Consider the following 27,822-nt stretch of genomic DNA (forward strand, 5'->3'; position numbering starts at 1 on the left):
TTGGGGTAGAGATTGTGAGGATCAGTGTTGGACTGGAGATTGTGTGGATCAGTGTTGGACTGGAGATTGTGTGGATCAGTGTTGGGCTGGAGATTGTGAGGATCAGAGTTGGGCTGGAGATTGTGTGGATCGGTGTTGGGCTGGAGATTGTGAGGTTCAGTGTTGGGGTGGAGATTGTGTGGATCAGTGTTGGGGTGGAGATTGTGAAGATCAGTGTTGGGGTGGAGATTGTGTGGATCAGTGTTGGGGTGGAGATTGTGAGGATCAGTGTTGGGGTGGAGATTGTGTGGATCAGTGTTGGACTGGAGATTGTGTGGGTCAGTATTGGGGTAGAGATTGTGAGGAGCAGTGTTGGCCTGGAGATTGTGTGGATCAGTGTTGGACTGGAGATTGTGTGGATCAGTGTTGGGGTGGAGATTGTGTGGATCAGTGTTGGGCTGGAGATTGTGAGGATCAGAGTTGGGCTGGAGATTGTGTGGATCAGTGTTGGGCTGGAGATTGTGAGGTTCAGTGTTGGGGTGGAGATTGTGTGGATCAGTGTTGGGGTGGAGATTGTGAGGATCTGTGTTGGGCTGGAGATTGTGAGGATCAGAGTTGGGCTGGTGATTGTGTGGATCAGTGTTGGGGTAGAGATTGTGAGGATCAGTGTTGGGGTGGCGATTGTGAGGATCAGTGTTGGGCTGGATATTGTGAGGATCAGTGTTGGGCTGGAGATTGTGAGGATCAGTGTTGGGGTGGAGATTGTGAGGATCAGTGTTGGGGTGGAGATTGTGTGGATCAGTGTTGGGCAGGAGATTGTGTGGATCAGTGTTGGGCTAGAGATTGTGAGGATCAGTGTTGGGCTGGAGTTAGTGTGGATCAGTGTTGGGCTGGAGATTGTGTGGGTCAGTGTTGGGCAGGAGATTGTGTGGATCAGTGTTGGGCTGGAGATTGTGTGGTTCAGTGTTGGGCTGGAGATTGTGAGGATCAGTGTTGGGCTGGAGATTGTGAGGATCAGTATTAGGGTGGAGATTGTGAGGATCAGTGTTGGGGTGGAGATTGTGTGGATCAGTGTTGGGCTGGAGATTGTGTGGATCAATGTTGGGCTGGAGATTTTGTGGATCAGTGTTGGACTGGAGATTGTGTGGATCAGTGTTGGCCTGGAGATTGTGTGGATCATTGTTGGGCTGGAGATTGTGAGGATAAGTGTTGGGCTGGAGATTGTGTGGATCTGTGTTGGGCTGGAGATTGTGTGGTTCTGTGTTGGGCTGGAGATTGTGAGGATCTGTGTTGGGGTGGAGATTCTGTGGATCAGCGTTGGGGTGGTGATTGTGAGGATCAGTGTTGGGTTGGAGATTGTGAGGATCATTGTTGGGGTGGAGATTGTGTGGATCTGTGTTGGGCTGGAGATTGTGAGGGTCAGTGTTGGGCTGGAGATTGTGAGGATCTGTGTTGGGCTGGAGATTGTGAGGGTCAGTGTTGGGGTGGTGATTGTGAGGATCTGTGTTGGGCTGGAGATTGTGTGGATCAGTGTTGGGGTGGAGATTGTGAGGATCAGTGTTGGGCTGGAGATTGTGAGGATCAGTGTTGGGCTGGAGATTGTGTGGATCAGTGTTGGGGTAGAGATTGTGAGGATCAGTGTTGGCCTGGAGATTGTGTGGATCAGTGTTGGACTGGAGATGGTGTGGATCAGTGTTGGGCTGGAGATTGTGTGGGTCAGTATTGGGGTAGAGATTGTGAGGATCAGTGTTGGCCTGGAGATTGTGTGGATCAGTGTTGCACTGGAGATTGTGTGGGTCAGTATTGGGGTAGAGATTGTGAGGATCAGTGTTGGCCTGGAGATTGTGTGGATCAGTGTTGGACTGGAGATGGTGTGGATCAGTGTTGGGCTGGAGATTGTGTGGGTCAGTATTGGGGTAGAGATTGTGAGGATCAGTGTTGGCCTGGAGATTGTGAGGATCATTGTTGGACTGGAGATTGTGTGGATCGGTGTTGGGGTGGAGATTGTGTGGATCAGTGTTGGGCTGGAGATTGTGAGGATCAGTGTTGGGCTGGAGATTGTGAGGATCAGTGTTGGGCTGGAGATTGTGATGATCAGTGTTGGACTGGAGATTGTGAGGATCAGTGTTGGGCTGGAGATTGTGTGGATCAGTGTTGGGCTGGAGATTGTGTGGATCAGTGTTGGGCTGGAGATTGTGTGGGTCAGTATTGGGGTAGAGATTGTGAGGATCAGTGTTGGACTGGAGATTGTGTGGATCAGTGTTGGACTGGAGATTGTGTGGATCAGTGTTGGGCTGGAGATTGTGAGGATCAGAGTTGGGCTGGAGATTGTGTGGATCAGTGTTGGGGTGGAGATTGTGAGGATCAGTGTTGGGGTGGAGATTGTGTGGATCAGTGTTGGGGTGGAGATCGTGTGGGTCAGTGTTGGGCTGGAGATTGTGTGGATCAGTGTTGGGCTGGAGATTGTGAGGATCAGTGTTGGGGTGGAGATTGTGAGGATCAGTGTTGGGCTGGAGATTGTGAGGATCAGTGTTGGGGTGGAGATTGTGAGGATCAGTGTTGGGCTGGAGATTGTGTGGATCAGTGTTGGGGTGGAGATTGTGTGGGTCAGTGTTGGGCTGGAGATTGTGAGGATCAGTGTTGGGGTGGAGATTGTGAGGATCAGTGTTGGGCTGGAGATTGTGAGGATCAGTGTTGGGCTGGAGATTGTGAGGATCAGTGTTGGGCTGGAGATTGTGATGATCAGTGTTGGGCTGGATATTGTGAGGATCAGTGTTAGGCTGGAGATTGTGTGGATCAGTGTTGGGCTGGAGATTGTGTGGATCAGTGTTGGGATGGAGATTGTGTGGATCAGTGTTGGGCTGGAGATTGTGTGGATCAGTGTTCGGGTGGAGATTGTGTGGATCAGTGTTGGGCTGGAGATTGTGTGGATCAGTGTTCGGGTGGAGATTGTGAGGATCAGCGTTGGGCTGGAGATTGTGTGGATCAGTGTTGGGGTGGAGATTGTGTGGATCAGTGTTGGGCTGGAGATTGTGTGGATCAGTGTTCGGGTGGAGATTGTGAGGATCAGTGTTTGGCTGGAGATTGTGAGGATCAGTGTTGGGCTGGAGATTGTGTGGGTCAGTATTGGGGTAGAGATTGTGAGGATCAGTGTTGGACTGGAGATTGTGTGGATCAGTGTTGGACTGGAGATTGTGTGGATCAGTGTTGGGCTGGAGATTGTGAGGATCAGAGTTGGGCTGGAGATTGTGTGGATCGGTGTTGGGCTGGAGATTGTGAGGTTCAGTGTTGGGGTGGAGATTGTGTGGATCAGTGTTGGGGTGGAGATTGTGAAGATCAGTGTTGGGGTGGAGATTGTGTGGATCAGTGTTGGGGTGGAGATTGTGAGGATCAGTGTTGGGGTGGAGATTGTGTGGATCAGTGTTGGACTGGAGATTGTGTGGGTCAGTATTGGGGTAGAGATTGTGAGGAGCAGTGTTGGCCTGGAGATTGTGTGGATCAGTGTTGGACTGGAGATTGTGTGGATCAGTGTTGGGGTGGAGATTGTGTGGATCAGTGTTGGGCTGGAGATTGTGAGGATCAGAGTTGGGCTGGAGATTGTGTGGATCAGTGTTGGGCTGGAGATTGTGAGGTTCAGTGTTGGGGTGGAGATTGTGTGGATCAGTGTTGGGGTGGAGATTGTGAGGATCTGTGTTGGGCTGGAGATTGTGAGGATCAGAGTTGGGCTGGTGATTGTGTGGATCAGTGTTGGGGTAGAGATTGTGAGGATCAGTGTTGGGGTGGCGATTGTGAGGATCAGTGTTGGGCTGGATATTGTGAGGATCAGTGTTGGGCTGGAGATTGTGAGGATCAGTGTTGGGGTGGAGATTGTGAGGATCAGTGTTGGGGTGGAGATTGTGTGGATCAGTGTTGGGCAGGAGTTTGTGTGGATCAGTGTTGGGCTAGAGATTGTGAGGATCAGTGTTGGGCTGGAGTTAGTGTGGATCAGTGTTGGGCTGGAGATTGTGTGGGTCAGTGTTGGGCAGGAGATTGTGTGGATCAGTGTTGGGCTGGAGATTGTGTGGTTCAGTGTTGGGCTGGAGATTGTGAGGATCAGTGTTGGGCTGGAGATTGTGAGGATCAGTATTAGGGTGGAGATTGTGAGGATCAGTGTTGGGGTGGAGATTGTGTGGATCAGTGTTGGGCTGGAGATTGTGTGGATCAATGTTGGGCTGGAGATTTTGTGGATCAGTGTTGGACTGGAGATTGTGTGGATCAGTGTTGGCCTGGAGATTGTGTGGATCATTGTTGGGCTGGAGATTGTGAGGATAAGTGTTGGGCTGGAGATTGTGTGGATCTGTGTTGGGCTGGAGATTGTGTGGTTCTGTGTTGGGCTGGAGATTGTGAGGATCTGTGTTGGGGTGGAGATTCTGTGGATCAGCGTTGGGGTGGTGATTGTGAGGATCAGTGTTGGGTTGGAGATTGTGAGGATCATTGTTGGGGTGGAGATTGTGTGGATCTGTGTTGGGCTGGAGATTGTGAGGGTCAGTGTTGGGCTGGAGATTGTGAGGATCTGTGTTGGGCTGGAGATTGTGAGGGTCAGTGTTGGGGTGGTGATTGTGAGGATCTGTGTTGGGCTGGAGATTGTGTGGATCAGTGTTGGGGTGGAGATTGTGAGGATCAGTGTTGGGCTGGAGATTGTGAGGATCAGTGTTGGGCTGGAGATTGTGTGGATCAGTGTTGGACTGGAGATTGTGAGGATCAGTGTTGGGGTGGAGATTGTGAGGATCAGTGTTGGGGTGGAGATTGTGAGGATCAGTGTTGGGGTGGAGATTGTGAGGATCACTGTTGGGGTAGAGATTGTGTGGATCAGTGTTGGGCTGGAAATTGTGTGGATCAGTGTTGGGCTGGAGATTGTGAGGATCAGTGTTGGGGTGGAGATTGTGAGGATCAGCGTTGGACTGGAGATTGTGAGGGTCAGTGTTGGGCTGGAGATTGTGTGGATCAGTATTGGGCTGGAGATTGTGTGGATCAGTGTTGGACTGGAGATTGCGTGGGTCAGTATTGGGCTGGAGACTGTGTGTACCAGTGTTGGACTGGAGATTGTGAGGATCAGTGTTGGGGTGGAGATTGTGTGGATCAGTGTTGGGCTGGAGATTGTGTGGATCAGCGTTGGACTGGAGATTGTGAGGGTCAGTGTTGGGCTGGAGATTGTGAGGATCAGTGTTGGGGTGGAGATTATGAGGATCAGTGTTGGGCTGGAGATTGTGAGAATCGGTGTTGGGGTGGAGATTGTGAGGATCAGTGTTGGACTGGAGATTGTGTGGATCAGTGTTGGACTGGAGATTGTGTGGATCAGTGTTGGGCTGGAGATTGTGTGGATCAGTGTTGGGCTGGAGATTGTGTGGATCACTGTTGGGCTGGAGATTGTGTGGATCAGTGTTGGACTGGAGATTGTGTGGATCAGTGTTGGACTGGAGATTGTGTGGATCAGTGTTGGACTGGAGATTGTGAGGATCACTGTTGGGCTGGAGATTGTGTGGATCAGTGTTGGACTGGAGATTGTGTGGATCAGTGTTGGGCTGGAGATTGTGTGGATCAGTGTTGGGTTGGAGATTGTGTGGATCAGTGTTGGGGTGGAGATTGTGTGGATCAGTGTTGGGCTGGAGATTGTATGGATCAGTGTTGGGGTGGAGATTGTGTGGATCTGTGTTGGGCTGGAGTTTGTGAGGGTCAGTGTTGGGCTGGAGATTGTGAGGATCTGTGTTGGGCTGGAGATTGTGAGGGTCAGTGTTGGGGTGGTGATTGTGAGGATCTGTGTTGGGCTGGAGATTGTGTGGATCAGTGTTGGGGTGGAGATTGTGTGGATCGGAGTTGGGCTGGAGACTGTGAGGATCAGTGTTGGACTGGAGATTGTGAGGATCAGTGTTGGACTGGAGATTGTGAGGATCAGTGTTGGGGTGGAGATTGTGAGGATCAGTGTTGGGGTGGAGATTGTGAGGATCAGTGTTGGGGTGGAGATTGTGAGGATCACTGTTGGGGTAGAGATTGTGTGGATCAGTGTTGGGCTGGAAATTGTGTGGATCAGTGTTGGGCTGGAGATTGTGAGGATCAGTGTTGGGGTGGAGATTGTGAGGATCAGTGTTTGGGTGGAGATTGTGAGGATCACTGTTGGGGTGGAGATTGTGTGGATCAGTATTGGGCTGGAGATTGTGTGGATCAGTGTTGGACTGGAGATTGTGAGGGTCAGTGTTGGGCTGGAGATTGTGTGGATCAGTATTGGGCTGGAGATTGTGTGTACCAGTGTTGGACTGGAGATTGTGAGGATCAGTGTTGGGGTGGAGATTGTGTGGATCAGTGTTGGGCTGGAGATTGTGTGGATCAGCGTTGGACTGGAGATTGTGAGGGTCAGTGTTGGGCTGGAGATTGTGAGGATCAGTGTTGGGGTGGAGATTATGAGGATCAGTGTTGGGCTGGAGATTGTGAGAATCGGTGTTGGGGTGGAGATTGTGAGGATCAGTGTTGGACTGGAGATTGTGTGGATCAGTGTTGGACTGGAGATTGTGTGGATCAGTGTTGGGCTGGAGATTGTATGGATCACTGTTGGGCTGGAGATTGTGTGGATCAGTGTTGGGCTGGAGATTGTGTGGATCAGTGTTGGGTTGGAGATTGTGTGGATCAGTGTTGGGGTGGAGATTGTGTGGATCAGTGTTGGGCTGGAGATTGTATGGATCAGTGTTGGGCTGGACATTGTGTGGATCAGTGTTGGGCTGGAGATTGTGTGGATCAGTGTTGGGGTGGAGATTGTGTGGATCAGTGTTGGGCTGGAGATTGTGAGCATCAGTGTTGGGCTGGAGATTGTGTGGATCAGTGTTGGGCTGGAGATTGTGTGGATCAGTGTTGGGCTGGAAATTGTATGGAGCAGTGTTGGGGTGGAGATTGTGAGGATCAGTGTTGGACTGGAGATTGTGCGGATCAGTGTTGGTCTGGATATTGTGTGGATCAGTGTTGGGCTGGAGATTGTGTGGATCAGTGTTGGGCTGGAGATTGCGAGGATCAGTGTTGGGCTGGAGATTGTGTGGATCAGTGTTGGGGTGGAGATTGTGTGGATCAGTGTTGGGCTGGAGATTGTGTGGATCAGTGTTGGGCTGGAGATTGTGAGGATCAGTGTTGGGCTGGAGATTGTGTGGATCAGTGTTGGGCTCGAGATTGTGTGGATCAGTGTTGGGCTGGAGATTGTGAGGATCAGTGTTGGGCTGGAGATTGTGTGGTCGGTGTTGGACTGGAGATTGTGAGGATCAGTGTTGGGCTGGAGATTGTGAGGATCAGTGTTGGGCTGGAGATTGTGAGGATCAGTGTTGGGCTGGAGATTGTGTGGATCAGTGTTGGGGTAGAGATTGTGAGGATCAGTGTTGGTCTGGAGATTGTGTGGATCAGTGTTGGGCTGGAGATTGTGAGGATCAGTGTTGGGCTGGAGATTGTGAGGATCAGAGTTGGACTGGAGATTGTGTGGATCAGTGTTGGGCTGGAGATTGTGAGGATCAGTGTTGGGCTGGAGATTGTGAGGATCAATTTTGGGGTGGAGATTGTGTGGATCAGTGTTGGGGTGGAGATTGTGTGGATCAGTGTTGGGCTGGAGATTGTGTGGATCAGTGTTGGGCTGGAGATTGTGTGGGTCAGTGTTGGGGTGGAGATTGTGTGGATCAGTGTTGGGCTGGAGATTGTGAGGATCAGTGTTGGGCTGGAGATTGTGTGGATCAGTGTTTGGCTGGAGATTGTGAGGATCAGTGTTGGGCTGGAGATTGTGTGGATCAGTGTTGAGCTGGAGATTGTGAGGATCAGTGTTGGGGTGGAGATTGTGAGAATCACTGTTGGGGTGCAGATTGTGTGGATCAGTGTTGGGCTGGAGATTGTGAGGATCAGTGTTGGGGTGGAGATTGTGAGGATCAGTGCTGTGCTGGAGATTGTGTGGATCAGTGTTGGGCTGGAGATTGTGAGGATCACTGTTGGGGTGGAGATTCTGTGGATCAGTGTTGGGGTGGAGATTGTGTGGATCTGTGTTGGACTGGAGATTGTGAGGATCAGTGTTGGGCTGGAGATTGTGTGGATCAGTGTTTGGCTGGAGATTGTGAGGATCAGTGTTGGGCTGGAGATTGTGTGGATCAGTGTTGGGCTGGAGATTGTGAGGATCAGTGTTGGACTGGAGATTGTGTGGATCAGTGTTGGGCTGGAGATTGTGAGGATCAGTGTTGGGATGGAGATTGTGTGGATCAGTGTTGGGGTGGAGATTGTGAGGATCAGTGTTGGGCTGGAGATTGTGAGGATCAGTGTTGGGCTGGAGATTGTGAGGATCAGTGTTGGGCTGGAGATTGTGAGGATCAGTGTTGGGCTGGAGATTGTGTGGATCAGTGTTGGGGTAGAGATTGTGAGGATCAGTGTTGGTCTGGAGATTGTGTGGATCAGTGTTGGGCTGGAGATTGTGAGGATCAGTGTTGGGCTGGAGATTGTGAGGATCAGAGTTGGACTGGAGATTGTGTGGATCAGTGTTGGGCTGGAGATTGTGAGGATCAGTGTTGGGCTGGAGATTGTGAGGATCAATTTTGGGGTGGAGATTGTGTGGATCAGTGTTGGGGTGGAGATTGTGTGGATCAGTGTTGGGCTGGAGATTGTGTGGATCAGTGTTGGGCTGGAGATTGTGTGGGTCAGTGTTGGGGTGGAGATTGTGTGGATCAGTGTTGGGCTGGAGATTGTGAGGATCAGTGTTGGGCTGGAGATTGTGTGGATCAGTGTTTGGCTGGAGATTGTGAGGATCAGTGTTGGGCTGGAGATTGTGTGGATCAGTGTTGAGCTGGAGATTGTGAGGATCAGTGTTGGGGTGGAGATTGTGAGAATCACTGTTGGGGTGCAGATTGTGTGGATCAGTGTTGGGCTGGAGATTGTGAGGATCAGTGTTGGGGTGGAGATTGTGAGGATCAGTGCTGTGCTGGAGATTGTGTGGATCAGTGTTGGGCTGGAGATTGTGAGGATCACTGTTGGGGTGGAGATTCTGTGGATCAGTGTTGGGGTGGAGATTGTGTGGATCTGTGTTGGACTGGAGATTGTGAGGATCAGTGTTGGGCTGGAGATTGTGTGGATCAGTGTTTGGCTGGAGATTGTGAGGATCAGTGTTGGGCTGGAGATTGTGTGGATCAGTGTTGGGCTGGAGATTGTGAGGATCAGTGTTGGACTGGAGATTGTGTGGATCAGTGTTGGGCTGGAGATTGTGAGGATCAGTGTTGGGATGGAGATTGTGTGGATCAGTGTTGGGGTGGAGATTGTGAGGATCAGTGTTGGGCTGGAGATTGTGAGGATCAGTGTTGGGGTGGAGATTGTGAGGATCAGTGTTGGGCTGGAGATTGTGTGGATCAGTGTTGGGCTGGAGATTGTGTGGATCAGTGTTGGGCTGGAGATTGTGTGGATCAGTGTTGGGCTGGAGATTGTGTGGATCAGTGTTGGGCTGGAGATTGTGAGGATCAGTGTTGGGGTGGAGATTGTGAGGATCAGTGTTGGGGTGGAGATTGTGTGGATCAGTATTAGGGTGGAGATTGTGAGGATCAGTGTTGTGGTGGAGATTGTGTGGATCAGTGTTGGGCTGGAGATTGTGAGGATCAGTGTTGGGGTGGAGATTGTGAGGATCAGTGTTGGGCTGGAGATTGTGAGGATCAGTGTTGGGCTGGAGATTGTGAGGATCAGTGTTGGGCTGGAGATTGTGAGGATCAGTGTTGGGCTGGAGATTCTGTGGATCAGCGTTGGGGTGGAGATTGTGTGGATCAGTGTTGGGTTGGAGATTGTGAGGATCAGTGTTGGGGTGGAGATTGTGAGGATCAGTGTTGGGCTGGAGATTGTGAGGATCATTGTTGGGGTGGAGATTGTGAGGATCAGTGTTGGGGTGGTGATTGTGAGGATCTGTGTTGGGGTGGTGATTGTGAGGATCTGTGTTGGGCTGGAGATTGTGTGGATCAGTGTTGGGCTGGAGATTGTGAGGATCTGTGTTGGGGTGGAGATTGTGTGGATCAGTGTTGGGTTGGAGATTGTGAGGATCATTGTTGGGGTGGAGATTGTGAGGATCAGTGTTGGGGTGGTGATTGTGAGGATCTGTGTTGGGCTGGAGATTGTGTGGATCAGTGTTGGGCTGGAGATTGTGAGGATCTGTGTTGGGCTGGAGATTGTGAGGATCAGTGTTGGGGTGGTGATTGTGAGGATCTGTGTTGGGCTGGAGATTGTGTGGATCAGTGTTGGGGTGGAGATTGTGAGGATCAGTGTTGGGCTGGAGATTGTGAGGATCAGTGTTGGGGTGGAGATTGTGAGGATCAGTGTTGGGCTGGAGATTGTGAGGGTCAGTGTTGGGGTGGAGATTGTGAGGATCAGTGTTGGGGTGGAGATTGTGAGGATCAGTGTTGGGGTGGAGATTGTGAGGATCACTGTTGGGGTAGAGATTGTGTGGATCAGTGTTGGGCTGGAAATTGTGTGGATCAGTGTTGGGCTGGAGATTGTGAGGATCAGTGTTGGAGTGGAGATTGTGAGGATCAGTGTTTGGGTGGAGATTGTGTGGATCAGTATTGGGCTGGAGATTGTGTGGATCAGTGTTGGACTGTAGATTGTGAGGGTCAGTGTTGGGCTGGAGATTGTGTGGATCAGTATTAGGCTGGAGATTGTGTGGATCAGTGTTGGACTGGAGATTGCGTGGGTCAGTATTGGGCTGGAGACTGTGTGTACCAGTGTTGGACTGGAGATTGTGAGGATCAGTGTTGGGGTGGAGATTGTGTGGATCAGTGTTGGGCTGGAGATTGTGTGGATCAGCGTTGGACTGGAGATTGTGAGGGTCAGTGTTGGGCTGGAGATTGTGAGGATCAGTGTTGGGGTGGAGATTATGAGGATCAGCGTTGGGCTGGAGATTGTGTGTATCAGTGTTGGGCTGGAGATTGTGTGGATCAGTGTTGGGCTGGAGATTGTGAGGATCAGTGTTGGGCTGGAGATTGTGTGGATCAGTGTTGGGGTGGAGATTGTGAGGATCAGTGTTGGGCTGGAGATTGTGTGGATCAGTGTTGGGCTGGAGATTGTGAGGATCAGTGTTGGGCTGGAGATTGTGTGGATCAGTGTTGGGCTGGAGATTGTGTGGATCAGCGTTGGACTGGAGATTGTGAGGGTCAGTGTTGGCCTGGAGATTGTGAGGATCAGTGTTGGGGTGGAGATTATGAGGATCAGCGTTGGGCTGGAGATTGTGTGTATCAGTGTTGGGCTGGAGATTGTGTGGATCAGTGTTGGGCTGGAGATTGTGAGGATCAGTGTTGGGCTGGAGATTGTGAGGATCAGTGTTGGGGTGGAGATTGTGTGGATCAGTGTTGGGCTGGAGATTGTGAGGATCAGTGTTGGGCTGGAGATTGTGTGGATCAGTGTTGGTCTGGAGATTGTGTGGATCAGTGTTGGGTTGGAGATTGTGTGGATCAGTGTTGGGGTGGAGATTGTGTGGATCAGTGTTGGGCTGGAGATTGTATGGATCAGTGTTGGGCTGGACATTGTGTGGATCAGTGTTGGGCTGGAGATTGTGTGGATCAGTGTTGGGGTGGAGATTGTGTGGATCAGTGTTGGGCTGGAGATTGTGAGCATCAGTGTTGGGCTGGAGATTGTGTGGATCAGTGTTGGGCTGGAGATTGTGTGGATCAGTGTTGGGCTGGAGATTGTGTGGATCAGTGTTGGGCTGGAAATTGTATGGAGCAGTGTTGGGGTGGAGATTGTGAGGATCAGTGTTAGACTGGAGATTGTGCGGATCAGTGTTGGGCTGGAGATTGTGTGGATCAGTGTTGGGCTGGAGATTGTGTGGATCAGTGTTGGGCTGGAGATTGCGAGGATCAGTGTTGGGCTGGAGATTGTGTGGATCAGTGTTGGGGTGGAGATTGTGTGGATCAGTGTTGGGCTGGAGATTGTGTGGATCAGTGTTGGGCTGGAGATTGTGAGGATCAGTGTTGGGCTGGAGATTGTGAGGATCAGTGTTGGGCTGGAGATTGTGTGGATCAGTGTTGGGCTGGAGATTGTGTGGATCAGTGTTGGGCTGGAGATTGTGAGGATCAGTGTTGGGCTGGAGATTGTGTGGTCGGTGTTGGACTGGAGATTGTGAGGATCAGTGTTGGGCTGGAGATTGTGAGGATCAGTGTTGGGCTGGAGATTGTGAGGATCAGTGTTGGGCTGGAGATTGTGTGGATCAGTGTTGGGGTAGAGATTGTGAGGATCAGTGTTGGTCTGGAGATTGTGTGGATCAGTGTTGGGCTGGAGATTGTGAGGATCAGTGTTGGGGTGGAGATTGTGAGGATCAGAGTTGGACTGGAGATTGTGTGGATCAGTGTTGGGCTGGAGATTGTGAGGATCAGTGTTGGGCTGGAGATTGTGAGGATCAATGTTGGGGTGGAGATTGTGTGGATCAGTGTTGGGGTGGAGATTGTGTGGATCAGTGTTGGGCTGGAGATTGCGTGGATCAGTGTTGGGCTGGAGATTGTGTGGGTCAGTGTTGGGGTGGAGATTGTGTGGATCAGTGTTGGGCTGGAGATTGTGAGGATCAGTGTTGGGCTGGAGATTGTGTGGATCAGTGTTGGGCTGGAGATTGTGTGGATCAGTGTTGGGCTGGAGATTGTGTGGATAAGTGTTGAGCTGGAGATTGTGAGGATCAGTGTTGGGGTGGAGATTGTGAGGATCACTGTTGGGGTGGAGATTGTGTGGATCAGTGCTGGGCTGGAGATTGTGTGGATCAGTGTTGGGCTGGAGATTGTGAGGATCACTGTTGGGGTGGAGATTCTGTGGATCAGTGTTGGGGTGGAGATTGTGTGGATCTGTGTTGGACTGGAGATTCTGAGGATCAGTGTTGGGCTGGAGATTGTGTGGATCAGTGTTGGGCTGGAGATTGTGAGGATCAGTGTTGGGCTGGAGATTGTGTGGATCAGTGTTGGACTGGAGATTGTGAGGGTCTCTTTTGGGCTGGAGATTGTGAGGATCAGTGTTGGACTGCAGATTGTGAGGATCAGTGTTGGGCTGGAGATTGTGTGGAGCAGTGTTGGGGTGGAGATTGTGTGGATCAGTGTTGGGGTGGAGATTGTGTGGATCAGTGTTGGGCTGGAGATTGTGTGGATCAGTGTTGGACTGGAGATTGTGTGGATCAGTGTTGGGGTGGAGATTGTGTGGATCAGTGTTGGGCTGGAGATTGTGTGGATCAGTGTTGGACTGGAGATTGTGAGGATCGGTGTTGGGGTGGAGATTGTGAGGATCAGTGTTGGGCTGGAGATTGTGTGGATCAGTGTTGGGCTGGAGATTTTGAGGATCAGTGTTGGGCTGGAGATTGTGAGGATCAGTGTTGGGCTGGAGATTGTGAGGATCATTGTTGAGCTGGAGATTGTGAGGATCAGTGTTGAGCTGGAAATTGTGTGGATCAGTGTTGGGCTGGAGATTGTGTGGATCAGTGTTGGGCTGGAGATTGTGTGGATCAGTGTTGGGCTGGAGATTGTGTGGATCCGTGTTGGGGTGGAGATTGTGAGGATCAGTGTTGGGCTGGAGATTGTGAGGATCAGTGTTGGGGTGGAGATTGTGAGGATCAGTGTTGGGGTGGAGATTGTGAGGATCAGTGTTGGGGTGGAGATTGTGAGGATCAGTGTTGGGGTGGAGATTGTGTGGATCAGTGTTGGGGTGGAGATTGTGAGGATCAGTGTTGGGGTGGAGATTGTGAGGATCACTGTTGGGGTAGAGATTGTGTGGATCAGTGTTGGGCTGGAAATTGTGTGGATCAGTGTTGGGCTGGAGATTGTGAGGATCAGTGTTGGGGTGGAGATTGTGAGGATCAGTGTTGGGCTGGAGATTGTGTGGATCAGTGTTGGACTGGAGATTGTGAGGATCAGTGTTGGGGTGGAGATTGTGTGGATCAGTGTTGGGCTCGAGATTGTGTGGATCAGTGTTGGGGTGGAGATTGTGTGGATCAGTGTTGGACTGGAGATTGTGAGGATCAGTGTTGGGCTGGAGATTGTGTGGATCAGTGTTGGGCTGGAGATTGTGAGGATCACTGTTGGGCTGGAGATTGTGTGGATCCGTGTTGGGCTGGAGATTGTGTGGATCAGTGTTGGGCTGGAGATTGTGAGGATCAGTGTTGGGCTGGAGATTGTGTGGATCAGTGTTGGGGTGGAGATTGTGAGGATCAGTGTTGGGCTGGAGATTGTGTGGATCCGTGTTGGGCTGGAGATTGTGTGGATCCGTGTTGGGCTGGAGATTGTGAGGATCAGTGTTGGGCTGGAGATTGTGAGGATCAGTGTTGGGCTGGAGATTGTGTGGATCAGTGTTGGGGTGGAGATTGTGAGGATCAGTGTTGGGGTGGAGATTGTGAGGATCAGTGTTGGGCTGGAGATTGTGTGGATCAGTGTTGGACTGGAGATTGTGAGGATCACTGTTGGGGTAGAGATTGTGTGGATTAGTGTTGGGCTGGAGATTGTGAGGATTAGTGTTGGGGTGGAGATTGTGAGGATCAGTGTTTGGGTGGAGATTGTGAGGATCACTGTTGGGGTCGAGATTGTGTGGATCAGTATTGGGCTGGAGATTGTGTGGATCAGTGTTGGACTGGAGATTGTGAGGGTCAGTGTTGGGCTGGAGATTGTGTGGATCAGTATTGGGCTGGAGATTGTGTGGATCAGTGTTGGACTGGAGATTGCGTGGATCAGTATTGGGCTGGAGATTGTGTGTACCAGTGTTGGACTGGAGATTGTGAGGATCATTGTTGGGGTGGAGATTGTGTGGATCAGTGTTGGGCTGGAGATTGTGTGGATCAGCGCTGGACTGGAGATTGTGAGGGTCAGTGTTGGGCTGGAGATTGTGAGGATCAGTGTTGGGGTGGCGATTATGAGGATCAGTGTTGGGCTGGAGATTGTGAGAATCGGTGTTGGGGTGGAGATTGTGAGGATCAGTGTTGGACTGGAGATTGTGTGGATCAGTGTTGGGGTGGAGATTGTATGGATCAGTGTTGGGCTGGAGATTGTATGGATCAGTGTTGGGCTGGACATTGTGTGGATCAGTGTTGGGCTGGAGATTGTGTGGATCAGTGTTGGGGTGGAGATTGTGTGGATCAGTGTTGGGCTGGAGATTGTGAGCATCAGTGTTGGGCTGGAGATTGTGTGGATCAGTGTTGGGGTGGAGATTGTGTGGATCAGTGTTGGGCTGGAGATTGTGTGGATCAGTGTTGGGCTGGAGATTGTGTGGATCAGTGTTGGGCTGGAGATTGTGTGGATCAGTGTTGGGCTGGAAATTGTATGGATCAGTGTTGGGGTGGAGATTGTGAGGATCAGTGTTGGACTGGAGATTGTGCGGATCAGTGTTGGGCTGGAGATTGTGTGGATCAGTGTTGGGCTGGAGATTGTGTGGATCAGTGTTGGGCTGGAGATTGCGAGGATCAGTGTTGGGCTGGAGATTGTGTGGATCAGTGTTGGGGTGGAGATTGTGTGGATCAGTGTTGGGCTGGAGATTGTGTGGATCAGTGTTGGGCTGGAGATTGTGTGGATCAGTGTTGGGCTGGAGATTGTGAGGATCAGTGTTGGGCTGGAGATTGTGTGGTCGGTGTTGGACTGGAGATTGTGAGGATCAGTGTTGGGCTGGAGATTGTGAGGATCAGTGTTGGGCTGGAGATTGTGAGGATCAGTGTTGGGCTGGAGATTGTGTGGATCAGTGTTGGGGTAGAGATTGTGAGGATCAGTGTTGGTCTGGAGATTGTGTGGATCAGTGTTGGGCTGGAGATTGTGAGGATCAGTGTTGGGGTGGAGATTGTGAGGATCAGTGTTGGACTGGAGATTGTGTGGATCAGTGTTGGGCTGGAGATTGTGAGGATCAGTGTTGGGCTGGAGATTGTGAGGATCAATGTTGGGGTGGAGATTGTGTGGATCAGTGTTGGGCTGGAGATTGTGAGGATCAGTGTTGGGCTGGAGATTGTGTGGATCAGTGTTGGGCTGGAGATTGTGAGGATCAGTGTTGGGCTGGAGATTGTGTGGATCAGTGTTGAGCTGGAGATTGTGAGGATCAGTGTTGGGGTGGAGATTGTGTGGATCAGTGTTGGGCTGGAGAATGTGGGGATCAGTGTTGGGGTGGAGATTGTGAGGATCAGTGTTGGGCTGGAGATTGTGAGGATCAGTGTTGGGCTGGAGATTGTGTGGATCAGTGTTGGGCTGGAGATTGTGAGGATCAGTGTTGGGGTGGAGATTGTGAGGATCACTGTTGGGGTGGAGATTGTGTGGATCAGTGTTGGGCTGGAGATTGTGTGGATCAGTGTTGGGCTGGAGAATGTGGGGATCAGTGTTGGGGTGGAGATTGTGAGGATCAGTGTTGGGCTGGAGATTGTGAGGATCAGTGTTGGGCTGGAGATTGTGTGGATCAGTGTTTGGCTGGAGATTGTGAGGATCAGTGTTGGGCTGGAGATTGTGTGGATCAGTGTTGGGCTGGAGATTGTGAGGATCAGTGTTGGACTGGAGATTGTGTGGATCAGTGTTGGGCTGGAGTTTGTGAGGATCAGTGTTGGGCTGGAGATTGTGAGGATCAGTGTTGGGGTGGAGATTGTGAGGATCAGTGTTGGGCTGGAGATTGTGAGGATCAGTGTTGGGGTGGAGATTGTGAGGATCACTGTTGGGGTGGATATTGTGTGGATCAGTGTTGGGCTGGAGATTGTGTGGATCAGTGTTGGGCTGGAGATTGTGTGGATCAGTATTGGGCTGGAGATTGTGTGGATCAGTGTTGGGCTGGAGATTGTGTGGATCAATGTTGGAGTGGAGATTGTGTGGATCAGTGTTGGACTGGAGATTGTGAGGATCAGTGTTGGGCTGGAGATTGTGAGGATCGGTGTTGGGCTGGAGATTGTGAGGATCAGTGTTGGGCTGGAGATTGTGTGGATCAGTGTTGGACTGGAGATTGTGAGGGTCTGTTTTGGGCTGGAGATTGTGAGGATCAGTGTTGGACTGCAGATTGTGAGGATCAGTGTTGGGCTGGAGATTGTGTGGAGCAGTGTTGGGGTGGAGATTGTGTGGATCAGTGTTGGGGTGGAGATTGTGTGGATCAGTGTTGGGCTGGAGATTGTGTGGATCAGTGTTGGGGTGGAGATTGTGTGGATCAGTGTTGGGCTGGAGATTGTGTGGATCAGTGTTGGACTGGAGATTGTGAGGATCGGTGTTGGGGTGGAGATTGTGAGGATCAGTGTTGGGCTGGAGATTGTGTGGATCAGTGTTGGGTTGGAGATTGTGAGGATCAGTGTTGGGCTGGAGATTGTGTGGATCAGTGTTGGACTGGAGATTGTGAGGGTCAGTTTTGGGCTGGAGATTGTGAGGATCAGTGTTGGACTGGAGATTGTGAGGATCAGAGTTGGGCAGGAGATTGTGTGGATTAGTGTTGGACTGGAGATTGTGTGGATCAGTGTTGCACTGGAGATTGTGTGGATCAGTGTTGGGCTGGAGATTGTGAGGATCAGTGTTGGACTGGAGATTGTGTGGATCAGTGTTGGGCTGGAGATTGTGAGGATCAGTGTTGGACTGGAGATTGTGTGGATCAGTGTTGGCCTGGAGATTGTGTGGATCAGTGTTGGACTGGAGATTGTGTGGATCAGTGTTGGGCTGGAGCTTGTGAGGATCAGTGTTGGACTGGAGATTGTGTGGATCAGTGTTGGGCTGGAGATTGTGAGGATCAGTGCTGGGCTGGAGATTGTGAGGATCGGTGATGGGCTGTAGATTGTGTGGATCGGTGTTGGGGTGGAGATTGTGTGGATCAGTGTTGGACTGGAGATTGTGTGGATCAGTGTTGGGGTGACGATTGTGTGGATCGATGTTGGTGTGGAGATTGTGTGGATCAGTGTTGGACTGAAGATTGTGAGGGTCAGTGTTGGGCTGGAGATTGTGTGGATCGGTGTTGGGGTGGAGATTGTGTGGATCAGTGTTGGGCTGGAGATTGTGAGGATCAGTGTTGGACTGGAGATTGTGAGGACCAGTGGTGGACTGGAGATTGTGTGGATCAGTGTTGGGCTGGAGATTGTGAGGATCAGTGTTGGGCTGGAGATTGTGTGGATCAGTGTTGGGCTGAAGATTGTGAGTGTCAGTGTTGGGCTGCAGATTGTGTGGATCAGTGTTGGACTGGAGATTGTGAGGGTCAGTGTTGGGCTGGAGATTGTGTGGATCAGTGTTGGACTGGAGATTGTGAGGATCAGTGTTGGGCTGGTGATTGTGAGGATCAGTGTTGGGCTGGAGATTGTATGGATCAGTGTTGGGCTGGTGATTGTGTGGATCAGTGTTGGGTTGGAGATTGTCTGGATCTGTGTTGCACTGGAGATTGTGTGGATCAGTGTTGGGGTGGAGATTGTGTGGATCAGTGTTGGGGTGGAGATTGTGTGGATCGGTGTTGGGGTTTAGATTGTGAGGATCAGTGTTGGGCTGGAGATTGTGTGGATCAGTGTTGGGCTGGAGATTGTGTGGATCAGTGTTGGACTGGAGATTGTGTGGATCAGTGTTGGGCTGGAGATTGTGTGGATCAGTGTTGGACTGGAGATTGTGAGGATCAGTGTTGGGCTGGAGATTGTGTGGATCAGTGTTGGACTGGAGATTGTGTGGATCAGTGTTGGGCTGGAGATTGTGTGGATCAGTGTTGGACTGGAGATTGTGTGGATCAGTGTTGGACTGGAGATTGTGAGGATCAGTGTTGGGCTGGAGATTGTGTGGATCAGTGTTGGGCTGGAGATTGTGAGGATCAGTGTTGGGCTGGAGATTGTGTGGATCAGTGTTGGACTGGAGATTGTGAGGATCAGTGTTGGGCTGGAGATTGTGAGGGTCAGTTTTGGGCTGGAGATTGTGTGGATCAGTGTTGGGCTGGAGATTGTGTGGATCAGTGTTGGACTGGAGATTATTTGGATCAGTGTTGGACTGGAGATTGTGAGGATCAGTGTTGGGCTGGAGATTGTGTGGATCAGTGTTGGACTGGAGATTGTGTGGATCAGTGTTGGACTGGAGATTATTTGGATCAGTGTTGGACTGGAGACTGTGAGGATCAGTGTTGGGCTGGAGATTGTGTGGATCAGTGTTGGACTGGAGATTGTGAGGATCAGTGTTGGGCTGGAGATTGTGAGGATCAGTGTTGGGCTGGAGATTGTGAGGATCAGTGTTGGGCTGGAGAGTGTGTGGATCAGTGTTGGGCTGGAGATTGTGTGGATCAGTGTTGGGCTGGAGAGTGTGAGGATCAGTGTTGGACTGGAGATTGTGAGGATCAGTGTTGGACTGGAGATTGTGTGGATCAGTGTTGGGCTGGAGATTGTGTGGTTCAGTGTTGGGCTGGAGATTGTGAGGATCAGTGTTGGGCTGGAGAGTGTGTGGATCAGTGTTGGGCTGGAGATTGTGTGGATCAGTGTTGGACTGGAGATTGTGAGGATCAGTGTTGGACTGGAGATTGTGTGGATCAGTGTTGGACTGGAGAGTGTGTGGATCAGTGTTGGACTGGAGATTGTGAGGGTCAGTTTTGGGCTGGAGATTGTGTGGATCAGTGTTGGGCTGGAGATTGTGTGGATCAGTGTTGGACTGGAGATTGTGTGGATCAGTGTTGGGCTGGAGATTGTGTGGATCAGTGTTGGGGTGGAGATTGTGAGGATCAGTGTTGGGGTGGAGATTGTGTGGATCAGTGTTGGACTGGAGATTGTGAGGATCAGTGTTGGGCTGGAGATTGTGTGGATCAGTGTTGGGCTGGAGATTGTGTGGATCAGTGTTGGACTGGAGATTGTGTGGATCAGTGTTGGGCTGGAGATTGTGTGGATCAGTGTTGGACTGGAGATTGTGAGGATCAGTGTTGGGCTGGAGATTGTGAGGATCAGTGTTGGGGTGGAGATTGTGTGGATCAGTGTTGGACTGGAGATTGTGAGGATCAGTGTTGGGCTGGAGATTGTGTGGATCAGTGTTGGACTGCAGATTGTGAGGATCAGTGTTGGGCTGGAGATTGTGTGGATCAGTGTTGGGCTGGAGATTGTGTGGATCAGTGTTGGACTGGAGATTGTGAGGATCAGTGTTGGGGTGGAGATTGTGTGGATCAGTGTTGGACTGGAGATTGTGAGGATCAGTGTTGGGCTGGAGATTGTGTGAATCAGTGTTGGACTGCAGATTGTGAGGATCAGTGTTGGGGTGGAGATTGTGTGGATCAGTGTTGGACTGGAGATTGTGAGGATCAGTGTTGGGCTGGAGATTGTGTGAATCAGTGTTGGACTGCAGATTGTGAGGATCAGTGTTGGGCTGGAGATTGTGAGGGTCAGTTTTGGGCTGGAGATTGTGTGGATCAGTGTTGGGCTGGAGATTGTGTGGATCAGTGTTGGACTGGAGATTATTTGGATCAGTGTTGGACTGGAGATTGTGAGGATCAGTGTTGGGCTGGAGATTGTGTGGATCAGTGTTGGACTGGAGATTGTGAGGATCAGTGTTGGGCTGGAGATTGTGAGGATCAGTGTTGGGCTGGAGAGTGTGTGGATCAGTGTTGGGCTCGAGATTGTGAGGATCAGTGTTGGGCTGGAGATTGTGAGGATCAGTGTTGGGCTCGAGATTGTGAGGATCAGTGTTGGGCTGGAGATTGTGAGGATCAGTGTTGGGCTGGAGATTGTGAGGATCAGTGTTGGGCTCGAGATTGTGAGGATCAGTGTTGGGCTGGAGAGTGTGTGGATTAGTGTTGGGGTGGAGATTGTGTGGATCAGTGTTGGGCTGGAGATTGTGTGGATCAGTGTTGGGCTGGAGAGTGTGTGGATCAGTGTTGGGCTGGAGAGTGTGTGGATCAGTGTTGGACTGGAGATTGTGTGGATCAGTGTTGGGCTGGAGAGTGTGTGGATCTGCCCCTGGCCAGTCTTGTATTTTCTGGTTCTCTGCTGCCACATTGTGGTCAGATTTATATGAAAGGACAGATCGGGTTTGAGCCTGAACTAGTTTTTGGTACAATATGTACCCAGGGAGGGGGGATGAAATTGGGGTGTGACCCACATGGGGCCTTGTCCTAATGTGGGACACCAGCAAATAAACTGGTCCATTTGAATTATCATTATCCAATGTAAGTGAACAGGATACATCGTGTTTTTGGAACATTGGACACTTGGGATGTTTGTGGTGGTGACGGGAACATTTATTTGGGGGTTGGTGAGTTGGCGGGCTCACCTCCCATTCTTCTGACCTCCAATGGATACAGTTTCACCCTTTCCTAATGCGATAACGTCCGGTCACCCATATCAGTATCAGACCAGTGAACAGTTTCTGAATTGCTTCTAATATCTGTCCATGTTGAGCATCCCTTATCCGAAATTCCAAAATCCACACTTTTATTTGAGCAAACCACACATGCGCAATTTTGAACGTTCCGCACAGGCACAGTTCCCAACATTCCGCACATGCGCAGTTCCCAACTTTCCGCACATGCGCAGTTCCCAACATTCCGCACATGCGCAGTTCCCAACGTTCCGCACATGCTCAGTACCCAACTTTCCGCATATGCGCAGTTCCCAACGTTCCGCACATGCGCAGTTCCCAACATTCCGCACATGCGCAGTTCCCAACGTTCCGCACATGCTCAGTACCCAACTTTCCGCATATGCGCAGTTCCCAACGTTCCGCACATGCGCAGTTCCCAACATTCCGCACATGCGCGGTTCCCAACATTCCGCACATGCACAGTTCCCAACGTTACGCAAATGCGCAGTTCCCAACATTCCGCACATGCGCAGTTCCCAACATTCCGCACATGCGCAGTTCCCAACATTCCGCACATGCGCGGTTCCCAACGTTCCGCACAAGCGCAGTTCCCAACGTTACGCAAATGCGCAGTTCCCAACATTCCGCACATGCGCGGTTCCCAACGTTCCGCACAAGCGCAGTTCCCAACGTTACGCACATGTGCAGTTCCCAACATAGAACATAGAACATAGAACATAGAAAATACAGCACAGAACAGGCCCTTCGGCCCACGATGTTGTGCCGAACCTTTGTCCTAGATTAATCATAGATTATCATTGAATTTACAGTGCAGAAGGAGGCCATTCGGCCCCTTGAGTCTGCACCGGGTCTTGGAAAGAGCACCCTACCCAAACTCAACACCTCCACCCAACACCAAGGGCAATTTGGACATTAAGGGCAATTTATCATTGGCCAATTCACCTAACCCGCACATCTTTGGACTGTGGGAGGAAACCGGAGCACCCGGAGGAAACCCACGCAGACACGGGGAGGACGTGCAGACTCCGCACAGACAATGACCCAATCCGGAATCGAACCTGGGACCATGGAGCTGTGAAGCAATTGTGCTATGCACAATGCTACCGTGCTGCCCTTAAGAACAAATAAATCTACACTATATAATTTTACCGTAATCCATGTACCTATCCAATAGCTGCTTGAAGGTCCCTAATGTTTCCGACTCAACTACTTCCACAGGCAGTGCATTCCATGCCCCCACTACTCTCTGGGTAAAGAACCTACCTCTGATATCCCTCCTATACCTTCCACCTTTCACCTTAAATTTATGTCCCCTTGTAATGGTGTGTTCCACCCGGGGAAAAAGTCTCTGACTGTCTACTCTATCTATTCCCCTGATCATCTTATAAACCTCTATCAAGTCGCCCCTCATCCTTCTCCGCTCTAATGAGAAAAGGCCTAGCACCCTCAACCTTTCCTCGTAAGACCTACTCTCCATTCAAGGCAACATCCTGGTAAATCTTCTTTGCACCTTTTCCAGAGCTTCCACATCCTTCCTAAAATGAGGCGACCAGAACTGTACACAGTACTCCAAATGTGGCCTTACCAAAGTTTTGTACAGCTGCATCATCACCTCACGGCTCTTAAATTCAATCCCTCTGTTAATGAACGCGAGCACACCATAGGCCTTCTTCACAGCTCTATCCACTTGAGTGGCAACTTTCAAAGATGTATGAACATAGACCCCAAGATCTCTCTGCTCCTCCACATTGCCAAGAACTCTACCGTTAACCCTGTATTCCGCATTCATATTTGTCCTTCCAAAATGGACAACCTCACACTTTTCAGGGTTAAACTCCATCTGCCACTTCTCAGCCCAGCTCTGCATCCTATCTATGTCTCTTTGCAGCCAACAACAGCCCTCCTTACTATCCACAACTCCACCAATCTTTGTATCGTCTGCAAATTTACTGACCCACCCTTCAACTCCCTCATCCAAGTCATTAATGAAAATCACAAACAGCAGAGGACCCAGAACTGATCCCTGCGGTACGCCACTGGTAACTGGGATCCAGGCTGAATATTTGCCATCCACCACCACTCTCTGACTTCTATCGGTTAGCCAGTTTGTTATCCAACTGGCCAAATTTCCCACTATCCCATGCCTCCTTACTTTCTGCATAAGCCTACCATGGGGAACTTTATCAAATGCCTTACTAAAATCCATGTACACTACATCCACTGCTTTACCTTCATCCACATGCTTGGTCACCTCCTCAAAGAATTCAATAAGATTTGTTAGGCAAGACCTACCCCTCACAAATCCGTGCTGACTATCCCTAATCAAGCAGTTCCCAACATTCCGCACATGCGCAGTTCCCAACATTCCGCACATGCGCAGTTCCCAACATTCCGCACAAGCGCAGGTCCCAACGTTCCGCACATGCGCAGGTCCCAACATTCCGCACATGCGCAGTTCCCAATGTTCCGCACATGCGCAGTTCCCAACATTCCGCCATGCGCAGTTCCCAACATTCCGCCATGCGCAGTTCCCAACATTCCGTACATGCGCAGTTCCCAACATTCCGCACATGCGCAGTTCCCAATGTTCCGCACATGCGCAGTTCCCAACATTCCGCCATGCGCAGTTCCCAACATTCCGTACATGCGCAGTTCCCAACATTCCGCCATGCGCAGTTCCCAACATTCCGCACATGCGCAGTTCCCAATGTTCCGCACATGCGCAGTTCCCAACATTCCGCACATGCGCGGTTCCCAACATTCCACACATGCGCAGTTCCCAACATTCCACACATGCGCAGTTTCCAACGTTCCGCACATGCGCAGTTCCCAACGTGCCGCACATGCGCTGTTCCCAACATTCCACATATGCGCAGTTCCCAACATACCGCACATGCGCGGTCCCCAACTTTCCACACATGTGCAGTTCCCAACGCGCACCACACTTGCGACATTCCCAACGTTCCGCACATGCGCGGTTCCCAACATTCCGCACATGCGCAGTTCCCAACATTCCGCACATGCGCAGTTCCCAACGTTACGCACATGCGTGGTTCCCAACATTCCGCACATGCGCGGTCCTCAACGTTCCGCACATGCGCGGTTCCCAACTTTTCGCATATGCGCCGTTCCCAATGTTCCGCACATGCGCAGGTCCCAACATTCCGCACATGCGCAGTTCCCAACGTTCCGCACATGCGCAGTTCCCAACATTCCGCCATGCGCAGTTCCCAACATTCCGCACATGCGCAGTTCCCAACATTCCGCACATGCGCAGTTTCCAACGTTCCGCACATGCGCAGTTCCCAACGTGCCGCACATGCGCTGTTCCCAACATTCCGCACATGCGCGGTCCTCAACGTTCCGCACATGCGCGGTTCCCAACTTTTCGCACATGCGCCGTTCCCAACGTTCCGCACATGCGCGGTTCCCAACTTTTCGCATATGCGCCGTTCCCAATGTTCCGCACATGCGCAGGTCCCAACATTCCGCACATGCGCAGTTCCCAACGTTCCGCACATGCGCAGTTCCCAACATTCCGCCATGCGCAGTTCCCAACATTCCGCACATGCGCAGTTCCCAACATTCCGCACATGCGCAGTTTCCAACGTTCCGCACACGCGCAGTTCCCAACATTCCGCACATGCGCGGTTCCCAACATTCCGCACATGCGCAGTTCCCAACATTCCGCACATGCGCAGTTCCCAACGTTCCGCACATGCGCAGTTCCCAACGTGCCGCACATGCGCTGTTCCCAACATTCCGCACATGCGCGGTCCTCAACGTTCCGCACATGCGCGGTTCCCAACTTTTCGCACATGCGCCGTTCCCAACGTTCCGCACATGCGCAGTTCCCAACATTCCGCACATGCGCGGTCCTCAATGTTCCGCACATGCGCGGTTCCCAACTTTTCGCACATGCGCAGTTCCCAACGTGCCGCACATGCGCAGTTCCCAACATTCCACATATGTGCAGTTCCCAACGTTCCGCACATGCGCGGTCCCCAACTTTCCACACATGCGCAGTTCCCAACTTTCCGCACATGCGCGGTTCCCAACATTCCGCACATGCGCAATCCCCAACATTCCGCACATGCGCAATCCCCAACGTTCCGCACATGCGCGGTCCCCAACTTTCCGCACATGCGCGGTTCCCAACTTTCCGCACATGCGCAATCCCCAACGTTCCGCACATGCGCAGTTCGCAACGCGCACCACACTTGCGCCATTCCGAACGTTCCGCACAGGCGCGGTTCCCAACTTTCCGCACAGGTGCAGTTCCCCATGTACGCCGTACCTGTGCAGTATATTCCGAAATCCGAAAAATTCCAAAACCCGAAACACATTCGGCCCCAAGTATTTTCAACCTGCTATTTCCTCTCTTCAATAAGGAGCCCAACACTGATCACAATACTCCAGATGTGGTCTCACCAATGTCCTGTACAACTGAATCACAACCTCCCTACTTTTGTAATCAATTCCCCCTCACAGTAAACAGTATTGTTCCATTAGTGGAGAGATCTTTCTTTTTGTCAGAGGATCTAGAACTAGGCGTCACTGCTCAAAAATAAGGGGTCGCCCATTTAAAAAATGAGAGAGATGAGGAGAAATGTTTCACTCCGAGGTTGGTGAGTCTCCGGAACTCTCTTCCTCAAAAGGCAGTGGAAGCTGAGTCTGTGAATATTTTTAAGGCAGAGCGAGAGAGATTCCTGATTAACAAGAGGGTGAAAGGTTATCGGGGGTCGGCAGGAGAAAGGTTATCGGGGGTCGGCAGGAGAAAGGTTATCGGGGGTCGGCAGGAGAAAGGTTATCAGGGGTCGGCAGGTGAGAGCTTATCGGGGGTCGGTAGGAGAAAGGTTATCGGGGGTCGGCAGAAATGTGGGGTTCAGGTTCCAATCAGATCAGTCACCATTCTATTGAATGGCAGAGCAGGCTCGAGGGGCCGAATGGCCTCCTCCTGCTCCTCGTTGATTAGCCTTCTTAATTACCTACTCTTCCTTCATGCTAACCTTTTGTGATTCATGTAGCAAAACGCCCTCTGTACCTGAATTCTGCAATCTCTCTCTGTTTGAATAGTATTGTGTTTTTTATACTTCCTGCCAAAGTGGTAGGATCGCATTTTCCCACTCCATCTACTGACTGTTTTACCCACTCACTTATCCAACCTGAGCCCCTTTACAAGCTCCTTATGTCCTCTTCACAACTTACTTTCCTACTTGTCATCTTTGTATCATCTGCTAATTTAGCAACCATTCCTTAAGTCTCTTCATCCAAGTCATTTATATAAATTGTTAACAGTTGAGGTCACAGCCCTGTGACACACCACTCGCCACATCCTGCCAACATGAAAGTGACCTATTAATGCCTGCTCTCTGTTTCCTCTGTTCATGATAATTTGTTGACTCCTACACCATGAACTCTGATTTTGCATAGGGGCCCTTTGATGTGGCACCTTCCGAAACACCTTCTCAGACAGCACAACCACTTCTTCATCCACATTGCTCGTTACTTCCTCAAAGTGGATAAATTAATAAATTAATCAAATGTGGTTTATCTTTCAAAAGATCACGTTGCCCTGCACTGAGATTTTCCAAATGTCCTGCTATAACGTCCTGAATAACAGATTCCAGAGATTTCCCCATGACAGACATTAGACCAACTGGCCTGTCGTTTTCTGCTTTCTGTCTCCTTCCTTTCTTGAATAGAGGAGGCACATTCGCTGTTTTCCAATCATTTGGGACTTTTCCAGTATCTAAGGAATTTGGGAAAATTAAAACAAATGCATCAACTACCTCAGCAGCAACATCTGACTTTCACAGATACTCGGAACAGAAACATTTAGGGTTCGGAGTCCAGGAGTCATTGAAATCCAATTGGCTGCTCTTGTATTGGCCTGACTGTCCCCATAACATGTGACTACCTCATCAATCAAAAATCTGTCAAACTCAGCAGTGAATGTATTCAATGGCCCGACCTCCACTGTCTGATGATATGCATAAAGCAGTTCTGTAAATAATGTTATACACGACCTCCGGCCAGAAGGTGGCAGTGTAAGTCCATCATGCGACTCTGTGCCTCAAGACAGTTTGGAGTAAGTCGTATTGGAGGATAGACGTATTTTGCAGTCGCTCAATAAGAGTTAGTAGTTTGTTATTTAGTTATTCCAGTTATCATTACCCTGCAGTTGTTCCATAATAAGTTAGTTAAACTCGATGTTCTGCAGTGCACCATTCATATCGGCCACTCTACAGAACACGACACACTGCTCTTTGTTTGGGGGGGGATCTTTGAGAGAAGAAATTCTCCTCACCTCAGTCTGAAATGGGCAACTCCTTTGTCTGGGTTCTCCGGTCTGCCAGCCGGGTTTTCCTGCCCGGCGCACCCTCCCGGGCAGCGGGACCCTCCGTTCCGGCCGCAGCCAGTGGGGTTTCCCATTGTGGCTACCCCACGCCGTCGCCACTGCCGTCGGAGCGTCAGATCCCGCCGACAGAGAATTCCGCTGCTTGTTTTTAAAACCTCCCCTCCCCAGTTTTCGATTTCCCCCCCCCCCCCAAGGGATGGGGGTGGTGGTCACCTTCGCAGCATCTACCCATAGAATCTTAGATGTTTCAGTAAG

At 50.8% G+C, this 27,822-nt stretch overlaps 1 protein-coding gene across 6 annotated transcripts in view; it reads right to left on the reverse strand.

Moving 5' to 3' along the window:
• Nucleotides 1-27,822, reverse strand: part of LOC140428567 (stathmin-4-like) — a 290,346-nt gene that overhangs the window by 180,349 nt on the left and 82,175 nt on the right. Inside the window, exon 1 of one of the 6 annotated variants that reach the window (XM_072515209.1) lies at nucleotides 26,871-26,942. The exons of the other annotated variants lie outside the window; for them this stretch is intronic. The gene's annotated coding sequence lies outside the window, so the exon portion shown is untranslated. Of the gene's footprint in view, nucleotides 1-26,870; nucleotides 26,943-27,822 lie in introns of those variants that run through there. 6 annotated transcript variants of the gene reach the window in all.

The sequence above is a fragment of the Scyliorhinus torazame genome, chromosome 1 (assembly GCF_047496885.1).
Source record: "Scyliorhinus torazame isolate Kashiwa2021f chromosome 1, sScyTor2.1, whole genome shotgun sequence".
Lineage (NCBI taxonomy): Eukaryota > Metazoa > Chordata > Chondrichthyes > Carcharhiniformes > Scyliorhinidae > Scyliorhinus > Scyliorhinus torazame.